Source organism: Stomoxys calcitrans, chromosome 3 (assembly GCF_963082655.1).
Source record: "Stomoxys calcitrans chromosome 3, idStoCalc2.1, whole genome shotgun sequence".
NCBI lineage: Eukaryota > Metazoa > Arthropoda > Insecta > Diptera > Muscidae > Stomoxys > Stomoxys calcitrans.
The window spans coordinates 136409100-136430544 of NC_081554.1; positions in this window are offsets into that span (position 1 = coordinate 136409100).

The window sequence follows — 21445 nt, forward strand, 5'->3', positions numbered from 1 at the left end:
AAGTCCACCAAACACCCTAACATTGTCCTTAGGCCCCCTATGCAAAAAACTTCAGGAACTTGTAGATTCTTTCAAAAACTGTATGTGGATTTCCTTGGCCCATACCCACGATCAAGGTCTGGCCACATAGGAATATTTATCATGCTCGATCACTTTTCAAAATTCCCATTTTTAAAGCCGGTAAAGAAATTTACAGCTGACGTAGTTACGAGTTATATGGAGAATGATCTTTTTCACACCTTTGGGGTCCCTGAAACTGTGGTGTCAGATAATGGCTCACAGTTTCGATCGAACATTTTCAACCAACTGCTTAAGCGCTATGGCATTCAGCATGTATACACCGCTGTTCACGCTCCCCAATCAAACGCATCGGAGAGGGTAAACAGATCTGTATTAGCCGCTATTAAATCTTACGTTAAGCCTGACCAGAAGAATTGGGACAAGCTCCTTAGTAGCATATGTTGTTTATTACGCTCCTCCGTTCATTCGGCTATTGGTACTAGTCCGTATTATCTTACCTTTGGACAGAACATGATAACGAATGGGGCTACATATTCGCTTCTTAGGCAGTTAGAGATGCTGGAGGATCGCGCTGTACGGTTTGATAGAAACGACTCTAGAGACATAATGGCAAAACGGGTTTCGGATCTTATGCAAAGGCAATTCAGCAGAAATGAAGAGGCTTACAATTTACGATCCAGGGTAGTGACTTATAATGTTGGTCAGGAAGTGTATAGGCGCAACTTCAAACAAAGTAGTTTTGAGCATGGCTATAATGCCAAGTTGGCCCCTACATTTTTGAAAGCTCGTATAAGGAAGAGAATTGGAAATTCGTATTACGAACTTGAGGACATAAAAGGGAATTTAGTTGGAACTTATCATGCCAAGGATATTCGCCAGTGAGTGTTCAATGATATTTCGATTTTTTTTTTTTTGCAGGCTTTATCAGCCTCGAGTATGTAAAGCATCCCCGAAGTCTGATTTTGGTGGGGGGGAATGTAGAGTGGTGCTTGCCATTATTGAATTGTTTTTTCTTAAGATATCGTTTTCACTGGTGCACCAGCCAATAGACATCTGCCAGTTCTCAGCGCCATCTACATCTGACAGCTTCAGATTTTGTATCTAGCCATTTATCAGCTAATTGTTAAATTTCCTTCTTTATTGAACAATTCTTCTGCCAATGAAAGCTTTTGGTAGCCATGATGAGGTTTGCTAAATGCAAAATTGGAATCTCTCGGGCATTTTGTCGGCGTCTACCTTTAAAGAAAGTTTCAAAAGTGCCCTCGTTCAATCGAGAAATACTTTCTAATTTTTCTACGGAAAGAACTTAACCTTCTAATTTTTTTTTGAAAATTATGAAATCGACCGACCTAGAAAATTTGGTATTTAGCGAAAATTAAAATACCCTGAAAATTGTTGTGGATCTTTTTGCTAAATTCCATCGAGATTCTAATGAATTTATGCCTGTGCCACTTCGCTTATGCGAATTGGCACTAAATCAGTAGCTAGCAACTAGCTAGACACACTCAGGCCATAGCCATATGAAGGAAAAAGACAGAAACATATAAATCTACACTATTTCGCTACACCTCCAAATTTGGGTACCCACTCTCACTGATCGCCAACAGCAACTCATTAACTCGTGGTTTTTGCTTTGATGTGTGATCTAAGACGAAAGAATTGTCTCCAGAAAAATTTATAGAAAAAACAAGTAAAAGCGTGCTAAGTTCGGCCGGGCCGAATCTTATATACCCTCCACCATGGATCGCATTTGTCGAGTTCTTTTCCCGGCATCTCTTCTTAGGCAAAAAAGGATATAAGAAAAGAGTTGCTCTGCTATTAAAACGATATCAAGATATGGTCCGGTTGGGACCACAATTAAATTATATGTTGGAGACCTGTGTAAAATTTCAGGCAATTCGTATAAGAATTGCGCCCATTGGGGCTTACGAAGTAAAATAGAGAGAACGATTTATATGGGATCTGTATCGGGCTATAGACCGATTCAGACCATAATAAACACGTTTGTTGATGGTCATGAGAGGATCCGTCGTACAAAATTTCAGACATATCGGATAATAATTGCGACCTCTAGGGGTCAAGAAGTCAAGATCCCAGATCGGTTTATATGGCAGCTATATCAGTTTATGAACCGATTTGAACCTTATTTGACACACTTGTTGAAAGTAAAAATAAAATGCGTCATGCATAATTTTAGCCAAATCGGATAGGAATTGCGCCCTCTAGAAGCTCAAGAAGTCAAATCCCCAGATCTGTTTATATGACAGCTATATCAGGTTATGAACCGATTTCAACCATACTTGGCACAGTAGTTGAATATCATAACGAAATACCTCGTGCAAAAATTCATTCAAATCGGATAAGAATTGTGCCCTCTAGAGGCTCAAGAAGTCAAGACCCAAGATCGGTTTATATGGCAGCTATATCAGGTTATGGACCGATTTAAACCATACTTAGCATAGTTGTTGGGTATCATAACAAAACACGTCGTGCGAAATTCCATTCCATTCGGATAAGAATAGCGCCCTCTAGAGGCTCAAGAAGTCAAGACCCAAGATCGGTTTATATGGCAGCTATATCAGGTTATGGACCGATTTGAACTACACTTGGCACAGTTGTTGGATATCATAACAAAACACGTCGTGTAAAATTTCATTCCAATCGGATAAGAATTGCGCACTCTAGAGGCTCAAGAAGTCAAGACCCAAGATCGGTTTATATGGCAGCTATATCAAAACATGGACCGATATGGCCCATTTACAATACCAACCGACCTACACTTATAAGAAGTATTTGTGCAAAATTTCAAGCGGCTAGCTTTACTCCTTCGGAAGTTAGCGTGCTTTCGACAGACAGACGGACGGACGGACGGACGGACAGACGGACGGACATGGCTAGATCGACATAAAATGTCACGACGATCAAGAATATATATACTTTATGGGGTCTCAGACGAATATTTCGAGTAGTTACAAACAGAATGACGAAATTAGTATACCCCCCATCTTATGGTGGAGGGTATAAAAAAATGAAAAATGACAGAATACTAAGATTTTGACACGAAATTTATCGAAGAGTTGATCAAATGTATAAAATCCTGTGTTATATGAAGCCCAGTACACAAAGTTTCATGTGAAATGATAAATTTGCCCAAAATTCAAGAAGCCAATCAGCCAGAATAGATTAAAACAACAAAAACCTTATGTGAAGAAATACCGTTGGAGGAATGGTCAAAATGATGCTGCTAAAAAAGTTGTTTTAGAAGAGAAATAATTAAGTATAGAAGCAAATTTTGAAGTTTATAAAAAAAAATGTGCTAAAATTTTAAAGTGATCGAATTGCTAAATTTGGGGAAAATTTTTAAAAAAATTCTGTTTTAGTGAAAATTTACTTAAAAAAAAAAAAAAAAAAAAAAACATCTGTGCCTGCAAGAAATGTGCATGGTTCAATTTCTAATTTGGTAAAATTTAAAGGAAAATGTGAATTTTGTAATTCGGTTGATAAAAAAAAATTGTAGCACAGTGTATTCCTTATTTTATGTTCATACTTTATTTTGCCTTAGATGTACATTTGTTGCCCATCTGCGCTGTTAAACACACAACTGGTAAACAATCATTTTTACATACAAGTTTATTACATACAAACATCATGCAAAACAGAAATAGTGGGTTGTGTGCTTAGCTAAATGTTGATGGATCATTGCCAGCAAGCGTCCTAGCTCTAAGCGATTAATGATAAGCGTGTTGCAGATACTCTTGTTGCCCGGTGCTTAGCAACATTGTTGATGAGAGAATATACCAACAGCCAAGCGAATGAAGGTACCATCAATCTCTTTTCCACCTACACTTTTCAGCTATTCTCTTCGAAAGGCCTTTCGTCGTGGGAGCAAACAAACTGAGTAAGTGGGGACTTAATTTTTTTTAGTCTCTCTTTTGATTTACATTTAAATTTGATTTACATGATGTTGGCTCTGTTTTGATACTCTCTGTCTGCAATGTCAAAGCAGTTTCTATCTCTATTGTATTTTTTTATACCCACCACCGAAGGATGGGGGTATATTCATTTTGTCATTCCGTTTGCAACACATCGAAATATCCATTTCCGACCCTATAAAGTATATATATTCTTGATCAGCGTAAAAATCTAAGACGATCTAGGCATGTCCGTCCGTCTGTCCGTCTGTCCGTCTGTCTGTTGAAATCACGCTACAGTCTTAAAAATTGAGATATTGAGCTGAAATTTTGCACAGATTATTTTTTTGTCCATAAGCAGGTTAAGTTCGAAGATGGGCTATATCGGACTATATCTTCATATAGCCCCCATATAGACCGATCCGCCGATTTAGGGTCTTAGGCCCATAAAAGCCACTTTTAATATCCGATTTTGCTAAAATTTGAAAAAGTGAGTTTTGGGAGGCCCTTCGACATTCTTCATTAATTTGGCTCAGATCGGTCCAGATTTGGATATAGCTGCCATATAGACCGACCCTCCGATTTAGGGTCTAAGGGCCATAAAAGCCACATTTTGTATCCGATTCCGCTGAAATTCGGGACAGTGAGTTGTGTTAGACCCTTCGACATCCTTCGTCAATTTGGGTCAGATCGGTTCAGATTTGGATATAGCTGCCATATAGACCGACCCTCCGATTTAGGGTCTAAGGGCCATAAAAGCCACATTTTGTATCCGATTCCGCTGAAATTCGGGACAGTGAGTTGTGTTAGGCCCTTCGACATCATTCGTCAATTTGGCTCAGATCGGTTCAGATTTGGATATAGCTGCCATATAGACCGACCCTCCGATTTAGCGTCTAAGGGCCATAAAAGCCACATTTTTTATCCGATTCCGCTCAAATTCGGGACAGTGAGTTGTGTTGAGCCCTCCGACTTCCTTTGTCAATTTGGCCCAGATCGGTTCAGATTTGGATATAGCTGCCATATAGACCGATCCTTCGATTTATGGTGTTAGGCCCATAAAAGCCACATTTATTACCCGATTTTGCTGAAATTTGGGACAATGAGATGCGTTAGGCCCCTTGATATCTTTTTTCAATTTGCCCAAGATCGGTTCAGATTTGGATATAGCTGCTATATAGACCGATTTCTTGATTTAAGGTTTTGGGCCCATAAAAGACGCATTTATTGTCCGATGTCGCTGAAATTTGGGACAGTGAGTTTAGTTAGGCTCTTCGACGTCCTTCTTCAATTTTGCCCAGATCGATCCAGATTTGAATATAGCTGCCATGTAGACCGATCTCTCGATTTAAAGTCTTTGCCCCATAAAAAGCGCATTTATAATCCGATTTCACTGAAATTTTACATAGTAACTTATGTTAGGCTTTTCAACATCCGTGTCGTATATGGTTCAGATCGGTTAATTTTTAGTTATAGCTACTGTACTTATTAGTATTTGGTCCAAATCGGAACATGTTTTGAAATAACTGATATGGGTCATAAGGTATGAAATTTTCACCGAATTTTGATGAAAGGTGGTTTACATATATACCCGAGGTGGTGGGTATCCAAAGTTCGGCCCGGCCGAACTTAACGCCTTTTTACTTGTTATATCTCTATTGTGTTTATTTTTTTATTTCTTTTGGGTACTCCAATTAGATACATTAGAGTGGGTAACACAATTAATAGTTTAATTTGATATATGCAGTTTTCGACTTTTTTTACGATTTAATACTAATTGCGACTCCAATCTATTTGAGAACCAATGTCGGTACTAGATTACGACATGTTTCGGTCACTTTTATTTGATTTTTTTTTTGAATTACCCATCTATTATAAGATTCATAAATGAAATTAGGCTTAAACTATTTTAAGGAAATGATGAATTTGTTAATTAATAAAATTATAATGTATCGCTTCGAGTGAAAAGGTTTTATGTTTGATTCCATGGTAAAGTAGGGTAGACGAGCTACATACGGAGTAGGTATCACAGCAGAATGAGCCTAAGGATGAAAAAGCTGTGATCAGGATGGGTGGGCATTGTGGACGCATTAACATCTAGTTGTCCAATATTGATATTAGGCCTCAAAGGAAATCCTCTACCTATCTGCCGTCTTTTTTTCTGTTTTCTTTTGACCTGAGCACGTAAAATAAGGTAATTTTATGTAGCTGAAGAAAGGGCATAGAAGTTATGAACCCCCCCAATTCGACGAGTCATAAGGTTGCTAACGTGCTCCAACCTCTACCAAATGCTCTTAAGTCCATTTTCTTCCAATATAAGCGTTGTATGCTACATAGAGGCTCAAGAAGTCAAGACCCCAGATCGGTTTATATGGCAGCTATATCAGGTTATGAACCGATTTGAACCATACTTGGCACACTTGTTGGATATCATAACAAAACACGTCGTGCAAAATTTCATCCCAATCGGATGAGAATTGCGCACTCTAGAGGCTCAAGAAGTCAAGACCCAAGATCGGTTTATATGGCAGCTATATCAGGTTATGAACCGATTTGAACCATACTTGGTACAGTTGTTGGATATAATAACGAAACACGTCGTGCAAAATTTCATCCCAATCGGATAAGAATTGCGCACTCTAGAGGCTCAAGAAGTCAAGACCCAAGATCGGTTTATATGGCATCTATATCAGGTTATAAACCGATTTGAACCATACTTGGCACAGTTTTTGGATATCATAACAAAACACGTCGTGCAAAATTTCATCCCAATCCGATGAGAATTGCGCACTCTAGAGGCTCAAGAAGTCAAGACCCAAGATCGGTCTATATGGCAGCTATATCAAAACATAGACCGATATGGCCCATTTACAATACCAACCGACCTACACTAATAAAAAGTATTTGTGCAAAATTTCAAGCGGCTAGCTTTACTCCTTCGGAAGTTAGCGTGCTTTCGAAAGACAGACGGACGGACGGACAGACGGACGGACATGGCTAGATGGACATAAAATTTCACGACGATCAAGAATATATATACTTTATGGGGTCTAAGACGAATATTTCGAGTAGTTACAATCAGAATGACGAAATTAGTATATCCCCCATCTTATGGTGGAGGGTATAAAAATATTTAAAAAAAAAGTATTTTTTATAACCACCACCGAAGGATGGGGGTATATTCATTTTGTCATTCCGTTTGTAACACATCGAAATTGCCACTTCCGACCCTATAAAGTATATATATTCTTGATCAGCGTAAAAATCTAAGACGATCTAGACATGTCCGTCCGTCTGTCCGTCTGTCTGTTGAAATCACGCTACAGTCTTTAAAAATAGAGATATTGAGCTGAAATCTTGCACAGATTATTTTTTTGTCCATAAGCATGTGAAGTTCGAAGATGGGCTATATCGGACTATATCTTGATATAGCCCTCATATAGACCGATCCGCCGATTCAGGGTCTTAGGCCCATAAAAGCCACATTTATTATCCGATTTTGCTGAAAATTGGGACAGTGAGTTTTGTTAGGCCCTTCGACATCCTTTATCAATTTGGCTCAGATCGATCTAGATTTGGATATAGCTGCGATAGCCCGTCCTCCGATTTAGGGTTGTAGGCCAATAAAAGCCACATTTATTACCCGATTTTGCTGAAATTTGAGACAGTGAATTGTCTAAGGCCCATCGACATCTTTCTTCAATTTGGCCCAGATCGATTCAGATTTGGATATAGCTGCCATATAGACCGATCATCCGATTTAGGATCTTAGGCCCATAAAAGGCGCATTTATTGCCCGATGTCGCCGAAATTTGGGACAGTGAGTTTAGTTAAGCTCCTTGACATACTTCTTAATTATGGCACAGATCGGTTCAGATTTGAATATAGCTGCCATATAGACCGATCTTTCGATTTAAGGTTTTGGGCCCATAAAAGGCTCATTTATTGTCCGATTTCGCCGAAATTGAGGACAGTGAGTTGTGCTAGGAACCTCGATTTCATCCTTTAATTTGGCTCAGATAGGTCCAGATTTGAATATTATTGCCATATAGACCGATCTCTCGATTTAAAGCTTTGGGCGCATAAAAGGCGCAATTATCGTCTTATGACGCCAAAAATTTGGGACAGTGTAGTTTAGTTAAGCCCCTCGACATACTTCTGCAATTTGACTCAGATCGATCAAGCAAATGCCTATAGCTGCCATATAGACCGATCTCTCGATTTAAGGTTTTGGGGCCATAAAAGGAGCATTTATTGTCCGATTTCACTGAAATTTCTTCTGTCAATTATCAGCTGTTACTTTTAGCTTGATTTAGAAAAAAAGTGTAAAAAAGTATATTTGATTAAAGTTCATTCTAAGTTTTATTAAATTACTTCTTGGGCAACTCAATATGTTGAATATGGTTCAGATTGGTTTATTTTTAGATATAGCTACGGAAAAGATCAAAATTTTGTTGTACACAATTGAACAATTACGTGTACCTATTAGTATTTTGTCCAAATCGAAACATATTTCGTTATAACTGCCATGGGACATAAGGTATGCAATTTTGACCGGATTTTGATAGAAGGTGGTTTACATATAAACCTGAGGTGGTGGGTATCCAAACTTAACGCATTTTTACTTGTTTTTTGTTGTTGTTTTTTTTCAAGGAATTTTCTTTAAAAACATTTAAAAAAAGTAAAAGCGTGATAAGTTCGGCCGGGACGAATCTTATATACCCTCCACCATACATCGCATTTGTCGAGTTATTTTTTTATAGAGAGATCGATTTATATGGGAGCTGTATTCAGACCATAATAAACATGTATGTTGACGGTCATGGGAGAATCCGTCGTACAAAATTTCAGGCAAATCGGATAATAATTGCGACCTCTAGAGACTCAAGAATTCAAGACCCAAGATCGGTTTATATGACAGCTATATAAGGTTATGGACCGATTTGAATCATACTTGGCACAGTTGTTGGATATCATAACGAAACTTGTCGTGCCAAAATTTATTCAAATCGGATAAGAATTGCGCACTCTAGAGGCTCAAGAAGTTAAGACCCAAGATCGTTTTATATGGCAGATATATCAAAACATGGACCGATATGGCCCATTTACAATACCAACTGACCTTCACTAATAAGAAGTATTTCTGCAAAATTTCAAGCGGCTAGCTTTACTCCTTCGGAAGTTAGCGTGCTTTCGACAGACAGACGGACAGACGGACGGACAGACGGACGGACATGGCTAGATCGGCTTAAAATGTCGCGACGATCAAGAATATATCTACTTTATGGGGTCTCAGGCGAATATTTCGAGTAGTTACAAACAGAATGACGAAATTAGTATACCCCCCATCTTATGGTGGAGGGTATAAAAATGACTACGTCGAGATAAATGATCTTAATTATGAGTATGTGAAATTTCATTCTAATTGCCCAAAGGAATAGAGGTTCAAGCGTAATGGTTAAAATTTTGTCTTTAAAAATATTTACTGAAAATTATCTATAGAAAAAAATTTTAAGAAATTTTTTTTTTGATTAAATAGATGTTATTGAAATTTAGTGAAATCCTTATTTACAAAAAACAAGTAAAAGAGTGCTAAGTTCGGCCTGGCCGAATCTTAAATACCCTCCACCATGGATCGCATTTGTCGAGTTTTTTTTTCCCGGCATCTCTTCTTAGGCAAAACGGGATATAAGAAAATATTTTCTCTACTATTAGAGCGATATCAAGATATGGTCCGGTTTGGACCACAATTAAATTATATGTTGGAGACCTGTGTAAAATGTCAGCCAATTCGAATAAGAATTGCGCCTTTTGGGGGCTCAGGAAGTAAGATAGAGAGATCGATTTATATGGGAGCTGTATCGGGCTATAGACCGATTCAGACCATAATAATCACGTATGTTGATGGTCATAAGAGAATCCGTAGTACAAAATTTAAGGAAAATCGGAAAATAATTGCGACCTCTAGAGACTCAATAATTCAAGACGCAAGATCGCTTTATATGACAGCTATATCAGGTTATGGACCGATTTGAACCATACTTGGCACAGTTGTTGGATATCATAACGAAACTCGTCGTGCAAAATTTATTCAAATCGGATAAGAATTGCGCACTCTAGAGGCTCAAGAAGTCAAGACCGAAGATCGGTTTATATGGCATCTATATCAGGTTATGAACCGATTTGAACCATGCTTATCACAGTTGTTGGATATAATAACAAAACACGTCGTGCAAAATTTCATTCCAATCGGACAAGAATTGCACACTCTAGAGGCTCAAGAAGTCAAGATTTGATTTGAACCATACTTTGCACAATTGTTGGATATCGTAACAAAACACGTCGTGCAAAATTTCATACCAATCGGATAAGAATTGCGCACTCTAGTGGCTCTAGAAGTCAAGACCCAAGATCGGTTTATATGGCAGCTATATCAGGTTATGAACCGATTTGAACCATGCTTATCACAGTTGTTGGATATAATAACAAAACACGTCGTGCAAAATTTCATTCCAATCGGACAAGAATTGCACACTCTAGAGGCTCAAGAAGTCAAGACCCAAAATCGGTTTATATGACAGCTATATTAAAACATGGACCGATATGGCCCATTTACAATACCAACTGAAGTATTTGTGCGAAATTTCAAGCGGCTAGCTTTACTCCTTCGGAAGTTAGCGTGCTTTCGACAGACAGACGGACGGACGGACGGACGGATATAGTATAGTATAGTATACCCCCCATCATATGGTGGAGGGTATAATAATTTCGAAGATATCCGGGTTTAAGCAAAATTTTGAGTTTAGACTATATTTCATGGGAATTTTGAAAAAGATGACTTTCAACTCTTATCTTTACATTGGAAAAAATTTAATTTTGTATTTTATTTTGTGACATTCCATTTTGGTGTTGTTTTTATTTGAGACAGAAAAGCATGATAAAAAACTTTACAAATGTTTATGCAAAATGTTGTGTCGCCAAATGCACTGAGCAGGCACAAACAAGTAAAAGCGTGCTAAGTTCGGCCGGGCCGAATCTTATATACCCTCCACCATGGATCGCATTTGTCGAGTTCTTTTCCCGGCATCTCTTTTTAAGCAAAAAAATGAAATTAGAAAAGATTTGCTCTGCTATTAGAGCGATATCAAGATATAGTCCGGTTTGGACCACAATTAAATTATATGTTGGAGACCTGTGTAAAATGTCAGCCAATTCGAATAAGAAATGCGCCCTTTGTGGCCTCAAGAAGTAAAATAGAGAGATGGATTTGTATGGGAGCTGTATCGGGCTATAGACCGATTCAGACCATAATAAACACGTATGTTAATGGTCATGAGAGAATCCGTCGTACAAAATTTCAGGCAAATCGGATAATAATTGCGACCTCTAGAGGCTCAAGAAGTCAAGATCCCAGATCGGTTTATATGGCAACTATATAAGGTTATGAACCGACTTGTACTTTATTTGACATAGTTGTTGAAAGTAACAATAAAAAACGTCTTGCGAAATTTCAGCCAAATCGGATAGAAATTGAGCCCTCTAGAAGCTCAAGAAGTCAAGTCCCCAGATCTGTTTATATGACAGCTATATCAGGTTATGAACCGATTTGAACCATATTTGGCACAGTTGTTGGATATCATAACAAAATACTACGTGCCAAAATTCATTCAAATTGGATAAGAATTGCGCCCTCTAGAGGCTCAAGAAGTCAAGACCCGAGATCGGTTTATATGACAGCTGTATAAGGTTATAAACCGATTTGAACCATACTTTGCACAATTGTTGGATATCGTAACAAAACACGTCGTGCAAAATTTCATACCAATCGGATAAGAATTGCGCACTCTAGTGGCTCAAGAAATCAAGACCCAAGATCGGTTTATATGGCAGCTATATCAGGTTATGAACCGATTTGAACCATGCTTATCACAGTTGTTGGATATAATAACAAAACACGTCGTGCAAAATTTCATTCCAATCGGGTTAGAATTGCGCCCTCTAGAGGCTGAAGAACTCAAGACCCAATATCGGTTTATATGGCAGCTATATCAGGTTATGGACTGATTTCATCCCAATCGGATAAGAATTGCGCACTCTAGAGGCTCAAGAAGTTAAGACCCAAGATCGGTTTATATGGCAGCTATATCAAAACATGGACCGATATGGCCCATTTACAATACCAACCGACCTACACTAATAAGAAGTATTTGTGCAAAATTTCAAGCTGCTAGCTTTACTCCTTCGGAAGTTAGCGTGCTTTCGACAGACAGACGGATGGACGGACGGACGGACAGACAGACGGACATGGCTAGATCGACATAAAATTTCACGACGATCAAGAATATATATACTTTATGGGGTCTCAGACGAATATTTCGAGTAGTTACAATCAGAATGACGAAATTAGTATACCCCCCATCTTATGGTGGAGGGTATAAAAACGTCTTGCGAAATTTCAGCCAAATCGGATAGAAATTGAGCCCTCTAAAAGCTCAAGAAGTCAAGTCCCCAGATCTGTTTATATGACATCTATATCAGGTTATGAACCGATTTGAACCATATTTGGCACAGTTGTTGGATATCATAACAAAATACTACGTGCCAAAATTCATTCAAATTGGATAAGAATTGCGCCCTCTAGAGGCTCAAGAAGTCAAGACCCGAGATCGGTTTATATGACAGCTGTATAAGGTTATGGACCGATTTAAACCATACTTTGCACAATTGTTGGATATCGTAACAAAACACGTCGTGCAAAATTTCATACCAATCGGATAAGAATTGCGCACTCTAGAGGCTCAAGAAGTCAAGACCCAAGATCGGTTTATATGGCAGCTATATCAGGTTATGAACCGATTTGAACCATGCTTATCACAGTTGTTGGATATAATAACAAAACACGTCGTGCAAAATTTCATTCCAATCGGGTTAGAATTGCGCCCTCTAGAGGCTGAAAAACTCAAGACCCAAGATCGGTTTATATGGCAGCTATATCAGGTTATGAACCGATTTGAACCATACTTGGCACAGTTGTTGGATATCATAACAAAACACGTCATGCAAAATTTCATCCCAATCGGATAAGAATTGCGCACTCTAGAGGCTCAAGAAGTCAAGACCCAAGATCGGTTTATATGGCAGCTATAAAAAAACATGGACCGATATGGCCCATTTACAATACCAACCGACCTACACTAATAACAAGTATTTGTGCAAAATTTCAAGCGGCTAGCTTTACTCCTTCGGAAGTTAGCGTGCTTTCGACAGACAGACGGACGGACGGACGGACGGACGGACTGACGGACGGACAGACGGACGGACATGGCTAGATCGACATAAAATTTCACGACGATCAAGAATTTATATACTTTATGGGGTCTCAGACGAATATTTCGAGTAGTTACAATCAGAATGACGAAATTAGTATACCCCCCATCTTATGGTGGAGGGTATAAAAATTTTTAATGAAATTTGGGCCTTATAAAAAAATGTTCTGGTAGGCCGGGCAAAAGTTTGTGTTTAGAAAATTGTTCACTAAAAAATAGTCTTAAGAAAAAAATCATTAAAATGTAAATTAAAGAAAATTTTGTATTTTGTCTTAAAAAAAATAATTTTAAGGGGATGCGACCCTGGCAGAAGAGAATGTTGAGCTAAATTAATAAAATTTGTCCTTAAGAAATAATGTGATAAATTTATGTCCTTAAAAATACTACGCTGAAATTTTGTTCTTACAAAAAATTCATTCAAATTTGTTTACAAAAATATTCATTATAATTTTGTACTTAAGAAAACTAATTTTAAGATGGTCCTGGATTGTTGTGTCTGTAAAATATTATGTATATAAAAATTTGAAAGGTTTTACTAAAACTATGCGTTTAAAATAAATTTAATTTAGTTTTTTTTTCTTGAGCCCTTTGAGCAATTTTTGTCCAATTTGGCTGAAATTTAGCATAAAGTGTTCTGTTTAGGCTTCCTACAACTATGCTAAGTACGGTCCTAATCGGTCTATAACCTGATATAGTTCCCATATAAGCCGATCTACCGATTTGACTTCTTGAGCTCTTAGAAGCCGCAATTTTTGTCCATTTTGGCTGAAATTTTGCATGCATTGTTCTGTTATGCCTTTCAACCACTGTGCCAAGTATGGTCCAAATCGGTCTTTAACCTGATACAGCTGCCATATAAACCGGTCTCCCGATTTGAATTCTTGAGCCTTTAGATCTTGTGCGGTCTGGCTGAAATTATGCACGTAGAGTTCCGTAATGATTTCCAACATATGTGGTAAGTACGGTCCTAATTGGTACATAACCTGATATAGCTTCCAAATAAACCGATCTACCGATTTGACTCCATTAGCCCTTAGAAGCCGACTTTTTTGTCCAATTTGGCTAAAATTTTGCATGTATTGTTCTGTTATGACTTCCAAAAATTGTGCTTAGTACGGTCCAAATCGGTTTATAACCTGACATAGGTTCCTAGAAGCTAGAATTTTTGCTGGTTTGACAGAAGTTTGGTATGTAAAAACAAGTAAGAGCGTGCTAAGTTCGGCCGGGCCGAATCTTATATACCCTCCACCATTGATCGCATTTGTCGAGTTCTATGAGCGGTACCTCTTTTTAGACAAACATAGAATATTGAATTAGAACTGTTATGCTATTGGAGCTATATCAAGTTATAGTCCGATTCGGACCATAAATGAATGCTGATTGACATTGTAGAAGTCATTGTGTAATATTTCAGTTCATTCGGATAAGAATTGCGCCTTGTAGGGGCTGAAGAAGCAAAATCGGGAGATAGGTTTATATGGGAGCTGTATCAAGCTATTTACCGATTAAGACCATACTGGACACGTATGTTGAAGGTCATGAGAGAAGCCCTTGTACAAAATTTCAGCCAAATAGGATGAGAATTGCGCCCTCTAGAGGTTCAAGAAGTCAAGATCCCCGATCGGTTTATATGGCAGCTATATCAGGTTCCATATCGATTTACGCCATAATTAACACAGTTATTGGAATTCAAAACAAAACACCTCATGCAAAATTTCAGCCAAATCCGATGAGAATTGCGCGCTCAATTGGCTCAAGAAGTCAAAATCCAAGATCGGTTTATATGACAGCTATACCAGATTATGAACCGATTTGAATCATAGTTAGCACAGTTGTTGAAACACTACGTGCAAAATTTCAGTTAAATCGGACGAGAATTGCGCCCTCTAGAGGCTCAAGAAGTGAAGACCCCAGATCGGTTATATGGCAGCTATATCAAAACATGGACCGATTTAAACCATACTTAGCGTAGTTGTTGGAAGTGATACCAAAACGCTACGTGCAAAATTTAAATAAAATCGGATAAGAATTGCGCCTTGTAGGGGCTCAAGAAATCAAGACCCAAGATCGGTTTATATGACAGCTATACCAAATTATGAACCGATTTGAACCATACTTGGCACAGTTGTTGGATATCATAGCCATATCGGTCCATGTTTTGATATAGCTGCCATATAAACCGATCTTGGGTCTTGACTTCTTGAGCCTCTAGAGTGCGCAATTCTTATCCGATTGGCATGAAATTTTGCACGACGTGTTTTGTTATGATATCCAACAACTGTGCCAAATATGGTTCAAATCGGTCCATAACCTGATATAGCTGTCATATAAACCGATCTTGGGTCTTGACGTCTTGAGCATCTAGAGTGCGCAATTCTTATCCGATTGGCATGAAATTTTGCACGACGTGTTTTATTATGATATCCAATACCTGTGTTAAGTATGGTCCAAATCGCTCCATAACCTGATATAGCTGCCATATAAACCGATCTTGGGTCTTGACTTCTTGAGCATCTAGAGTGCGCAATTCTTATCCGATTGGGATGAAATTTTGCACGACGTGTTTTGTTATGATATCCAACAACTGTGCCAAGTATGGTTCAAATCGGTTTATAACCTGATTTAGCTGCCATATAAACCGATCTTGGGTCTTGACTTCTTGAGCCTCTAGAGTGCGCAATTCTTATCCGATTGCGATGAAATATTTCACGACGAGTTTTGTTGTGATATCCAACAACTGTGCCAAGTGTAGTTCAAATCGGTTCATAACCTGATATAGCTGACATATAAACCGATCTGGGATCTTGACTTCTTGAGCCTCTAGAGGTCGCAATTATTATCCGATTTGCTTGAAATTTTGTACTACGGATCCTCTCATGACCATCAACATACGTGTTTTTTATCATCTGAATCGGTTTATAGCCCGATATAGCTGCCCATATAAATCGATCTCTCTATTTTAGTTCTTGAGCCCCCAAAAGGGCGCAATTCTTATTCGAATTGGCTGACATTTCACACAGGACTCCAACATATAATTTAATTGTGGTGCTAACCGCACCATATCTTGATATCGCTCTAACAGCAGAGCAAACCTTTTCTTATATCCTTTTTTGCCTAAGAAGAGATGCCGGGAAAAGAACTTGACAAATGCGATCCATGGTGGAGGGTATATAAGATTCGGCCCGGCCGAACTTAGCACGCTTTTACTTGTTTTAAATTGTGAACAGTGTGTGTGTTGTTTTTTCGGTAAATGGCGTTCAACACTTTTTGATTTCCTTTCAACAGAAAAGATGTGAAATTGTATTACCAAAAACTTAAAATGAATGTTGCCATACCTCATCACCGAGCCGACAACAGCACCGTAAGTGCAGTAGTATTTTCTTTAAGATGTTGAGTTTCCTACACAAAAATACATGAAAACAGGAATGCGTGGAGACAGGAACCACAAACATATTAGCACGAGTGTCTGCGTACACGAGCATTTTCCCGCCACATTCACGCACGTACGTACTGCAACAGACTCAGACACTTAAGCAGTCATGCAATATGGTGCACGCGATGGTAGCGTTTATATCCCCAAACTCTTAAAGCCTCAGAAAACACTGTCGGTCTTTATGTGTGTAAATGTTACAGTTTTAAAATTATTGGAACAGCCAGTAGAACAGTGTCGTGTTTAAGAATGTGATATCTTACATATCTTTCTCATGAGCGAATTATTATTCGAATTGTTATTAATGAGTTCAAATTATGCTGAAATGGTTATGGTTAATTCACCCGAACCTAATGGAATATTTCCCGCGTTACGACAAAAGCAGGCCACTTCTTTGGGTGACCACCATATATAACATCACCCGAACCTAATGGAATATTTCCCGCGTTACGACAAAAGCAGGCCACTTCTTTGGGTGACCACCATATATAACCTATTGCGGATGCTGACTGATGAGGGATTTGAATCCGTCTGCTATGGAGACGATGTTACAACACTTTCTAGGGGTAAGGATCCGAACTAGCTATGCAGAAGGGCCGAAAAAGTCTTGCATATGACATATGACTAGGCTCTAGCCTAAGAATCTCAATGTTAACCCAAATCAGACTGATATATGCCTCTCCACGAGAAAGAAGAAGGTGGGCCAATTTGATGCACCACGTTTCCTCAATAAAAAAAATTCGATATCTGACAAGGTCAAATACTGGATAGGAGGCTTAATTGGAAGTGTGATATTCAGGAGCGTACTGACAAGGCTCATAGATGTTGGACACTTTGTAGACGTTCCGGAGGCTCACAATGGGGCCTGAATCCGAGAATAGTTCACTAGCTCTACCGGAGCGTGATTAGACCAATACTTACTCACGCCTCAGTTGTTTGGTGGTCTGCTATGGAGAAAAAGTGCAACAATTGGACAATTCAACAGGTTCATGTTGTCTTGGCATAGGCGGAGCGATGAAGACCACGCCCACTAGGAACTGGAAAGTATTCTGGATATCCGACCCATTGACATATAGATTAAGTGTGAGGCAGCCATTGCAGCTATGAGAATTAATGCAATGGGAGAATGGATTGAGGATAGGAGCAACTCATACCATTGCGGCAAATCGAGGCGATGATAGGAAACCTGGAAGGAAGGGAAGAGGTTTCCGATCGGATACCTGAGATGAACCTTGTTGTCGAGTGCGAGGAACTGCTGCCAGTGGCACAGTCTGGGACGGACGAAACCCTTGTATTGTCATCTGGAAGATCATGTTACAGGAATGGATCAAAACTAGAGGACAGGATGGGCTTGGGAGTCTACGTTGAGAACCCAAAGACTGAGATATGTTTCAGATTGCCTGACCATAACACGGTTCTGCAGGCGGAGATCCGGGCGATCACAGAATGCGTGAAGTGTTGTGGTGCTAACGCGAGGACTATAAATGCATTTAGGAGTTTTAATAGTGGTCGGTCCCTAGACCCTTCGCACTACAACAAACAGACACGATAGTTAATCGGGACAATATGGGACTGAAATGAAAAATATATGAAAGCAGACTACGAATTTGTGAACAAAATTTAAAGCCTTATTATTCGGGCGCCCGCTCAACAAAATTAAATGCCGTTGAGACTACACATCTAATTTTTATACCCTCCACCATAGGATGGGGTATACTAATTTCGTCATTCTGTTTGTAACACCTCGAAATATGCGTTTAAGACCCCATAAAGTATATATATTCTTGATCGTCATGTCATTTTGAGTCGATCTAGCCATGTCCGTCCGTCTGTCTGTCTGTCCGTCCGTCTGTCTGCCGAAAGCACGCTAACTTTCGAAGGAGTAAAGCTAGCCGCTTGAAATTTTGCACAAATACTTTTTATTAGTGTAGGTCGGTTGGAATTGTAAATGGGCCAAATTGGTCCATGTTTTGATATAGCTGCCATATAAACCGATCTTGGGTCTTGACTTCTTGAGCCTCTAGAGGGCGCAATTCCTATCCGACTTGGTTGAAATATTGCATGACGTGTTTTGTTATGACTTCCAACTACTGTATTTAGAAAGGTTCAAATTGGTCCATAACCTGATATAGCTGCCATATAAACCGATCTGAGGTTTTGACTTCTTGAGCCTCTAGAGAACGCAATTATTATCCGATTTAGCTGAAATTTTGTACAACGGCTTCTCTTATGACCTTTAATATACGTGTCGAAAATGGCATTAATCGTTTATTGGCTAATGCAGCTCCCCTATATACCGATCTCTCTATTTAACTTCTTCAGTCCCTAATGTGCGCAATTCTTACTAGATTTGGCTGCAATTTTGCAACATGACTTCTACTATGGTCTCCAATATTCAGACCAATTATGGTGCGAAATGAACCATAACTTGATATTGTTCCAATAACATAGCAATTCTTTTCTTTTATCCTTTGTTTGAATAAAAAGAGATACCATGGCAAGAGCTCGACAAATGCAATCCATGGTGGAGGGTATATAAGATTCGGCCCGCCGAACTTAGCACGCTTTTACTTGTTACACCCTCCACCATAGGATGGGGTATATTAATTTCCTCTCATGACCATCAACATACGTATTTATTATGGTCTGAATAGGTCTATAGCCTAATACAGCTCCCATATAAATCGATCTCTCTATTTTACTTCTCGAGCCCCCAAAGGGTACAATTCTTATTCGAATTGGATGACATTTTACACAGGTCTCCAACATATAATATAATTGTGGTCCAAACCGGACCATATCTTGATATCGCTCTAATAACAAAGCAAATTTTTTCCTATTTACTTTTCTGCCTAAGAAGAGATGCCGGGAACAGAACTCGACAAATGCGATCGATGGTGGAGGGTATAAAAATTCGGCCCGGCCGAACTTAGCACGCTTTTACTTGTTGGATATAGTTGCCATATATACCCGTCTCCCAATTTAAGGCTTAAGGCCCATAAAAGGTGCATTTATTAACCGATTTCGCAAAAATTTGGCACAATGAGTTCGATTTGGCCCTTCGACATTCGTACTGAGTATGGTCAAGATCGGACTGTATTTGGATATTGCTATAAATATATAGCCATAAATACCGATCTTCCGATTTAAAAGCATGTTTATCAGTCGATTTCGCTGAAATTTGACCCAGTGGGCTGTGCTAGACTCTTCGACTTTCATGTTCAATATAGTCCAAATCGGTATGTATTTAAATATAGCTGCTATATAGACCGGTCTCCTGATTTAAGGTCTTGCCTGATTTTGCAGAATTTTGAAAAAGTGAGGCCGGTAAATTTTTGTCATATGTGCCCCATATAGTCGAGATCGTTCTATATTTGGATATAGCATGCATATACCGATCTCCCGATTTAGGTTCTTAGGTTCATAAAAGGTGAACTTTGAATTTGGTACAATGAGTTGTGTTAGACCCTTACACAGGCTTCCTGACTACGATGGAGATCGGACTATATTTATATATAGCTGCTATGGATTCATAAAATTTCCACCGTATTATGGTGAAAGGTAATTAATATCTTGTATATATCCGAGGTGGTGGTTGTTCAAAGTTCGTCCAGACCGAACTTAATGACTTTTTGCTTCTATAAAATATATTATAATTATGTAAATGTACACTAGAAAACAAAATCACTAAACAAAAAAAAAAACCAAAAACAAAGAACAAATTAAATAAATAAATAAATACAGTTTAACAACAACAAGAAGATGCAAATAATTAAACAATTCGCCATACAATAGTTTAGCATAAATAATTGTTATAGTCGTATTGTAAAAATTATTTTCTTTTCTTAAATGATGAGGTTGTGGTGTTATCGAAATGATCGATACATCCATGAGTATACCCTGGTCTGCATTAGCTGTTTAGCACTACACACATGTTAAGAACTAGATACCTGATTAAAAAATGCTTTGTTTATTTTTAAGGATAAAGATAACAAGTAAAAAGGCGTAAAGTTCGGCCGAGCCGAAATTTGGATAGCCACGGCGTATATATGTAAATCACCTTTCGTAATAATCCGATGAAAAATGCATAGCAGCTATATCAAAATATGGTCCTATTGGGACCAAATTCGGCACAGACATGTAGGGGTGTAATAAGTACAAGCCATTGTTCAATTTTGTAGAACAAAATATTTGTCTTTTTGGTAGCCATATCCAACTATGGACCGATCTGAACCATATACGACACAGATGTCGAAAAGCCTAAAATAAGTCACGTCGTAAAGTTTCAGCGAAATCGGTTTATAAATACGCCTTTTATGGGGCCAAGACCTCAAATCGAGAGATTGGTTATATAGAAACTATGTCAATAGCTGAACCGATCTGGGCCAAATTGAAGAGCGATGTTGAAGGCTCTAACACAACTCACTGTCTCAAATTTCGACAAAATCGGACAATATCGAGAGAGATCGATCTATATGGCAGCTATGTTCGAATATGGATCGATCGGGGCCAAATTGAAAAAGGATGTCGAGTTGCCTAACGCAACTCGCTGTCCCAAATTTCAGTAAAATCGGATAATAAATGTGTCTCTAACGGGCCTAAGACCTTCAAGATATAGTCCGATATAACCCATATTCGAACGTAACCTGCTTATGGAAAACAAGTAAAAGCGTGCTAAGTTCGGCCGGGCAGAATCTTATATACCCTCCACCATGGATCGCATTTGTCGAGTTCTTTTCCCGGCATCTCTTCTTGGG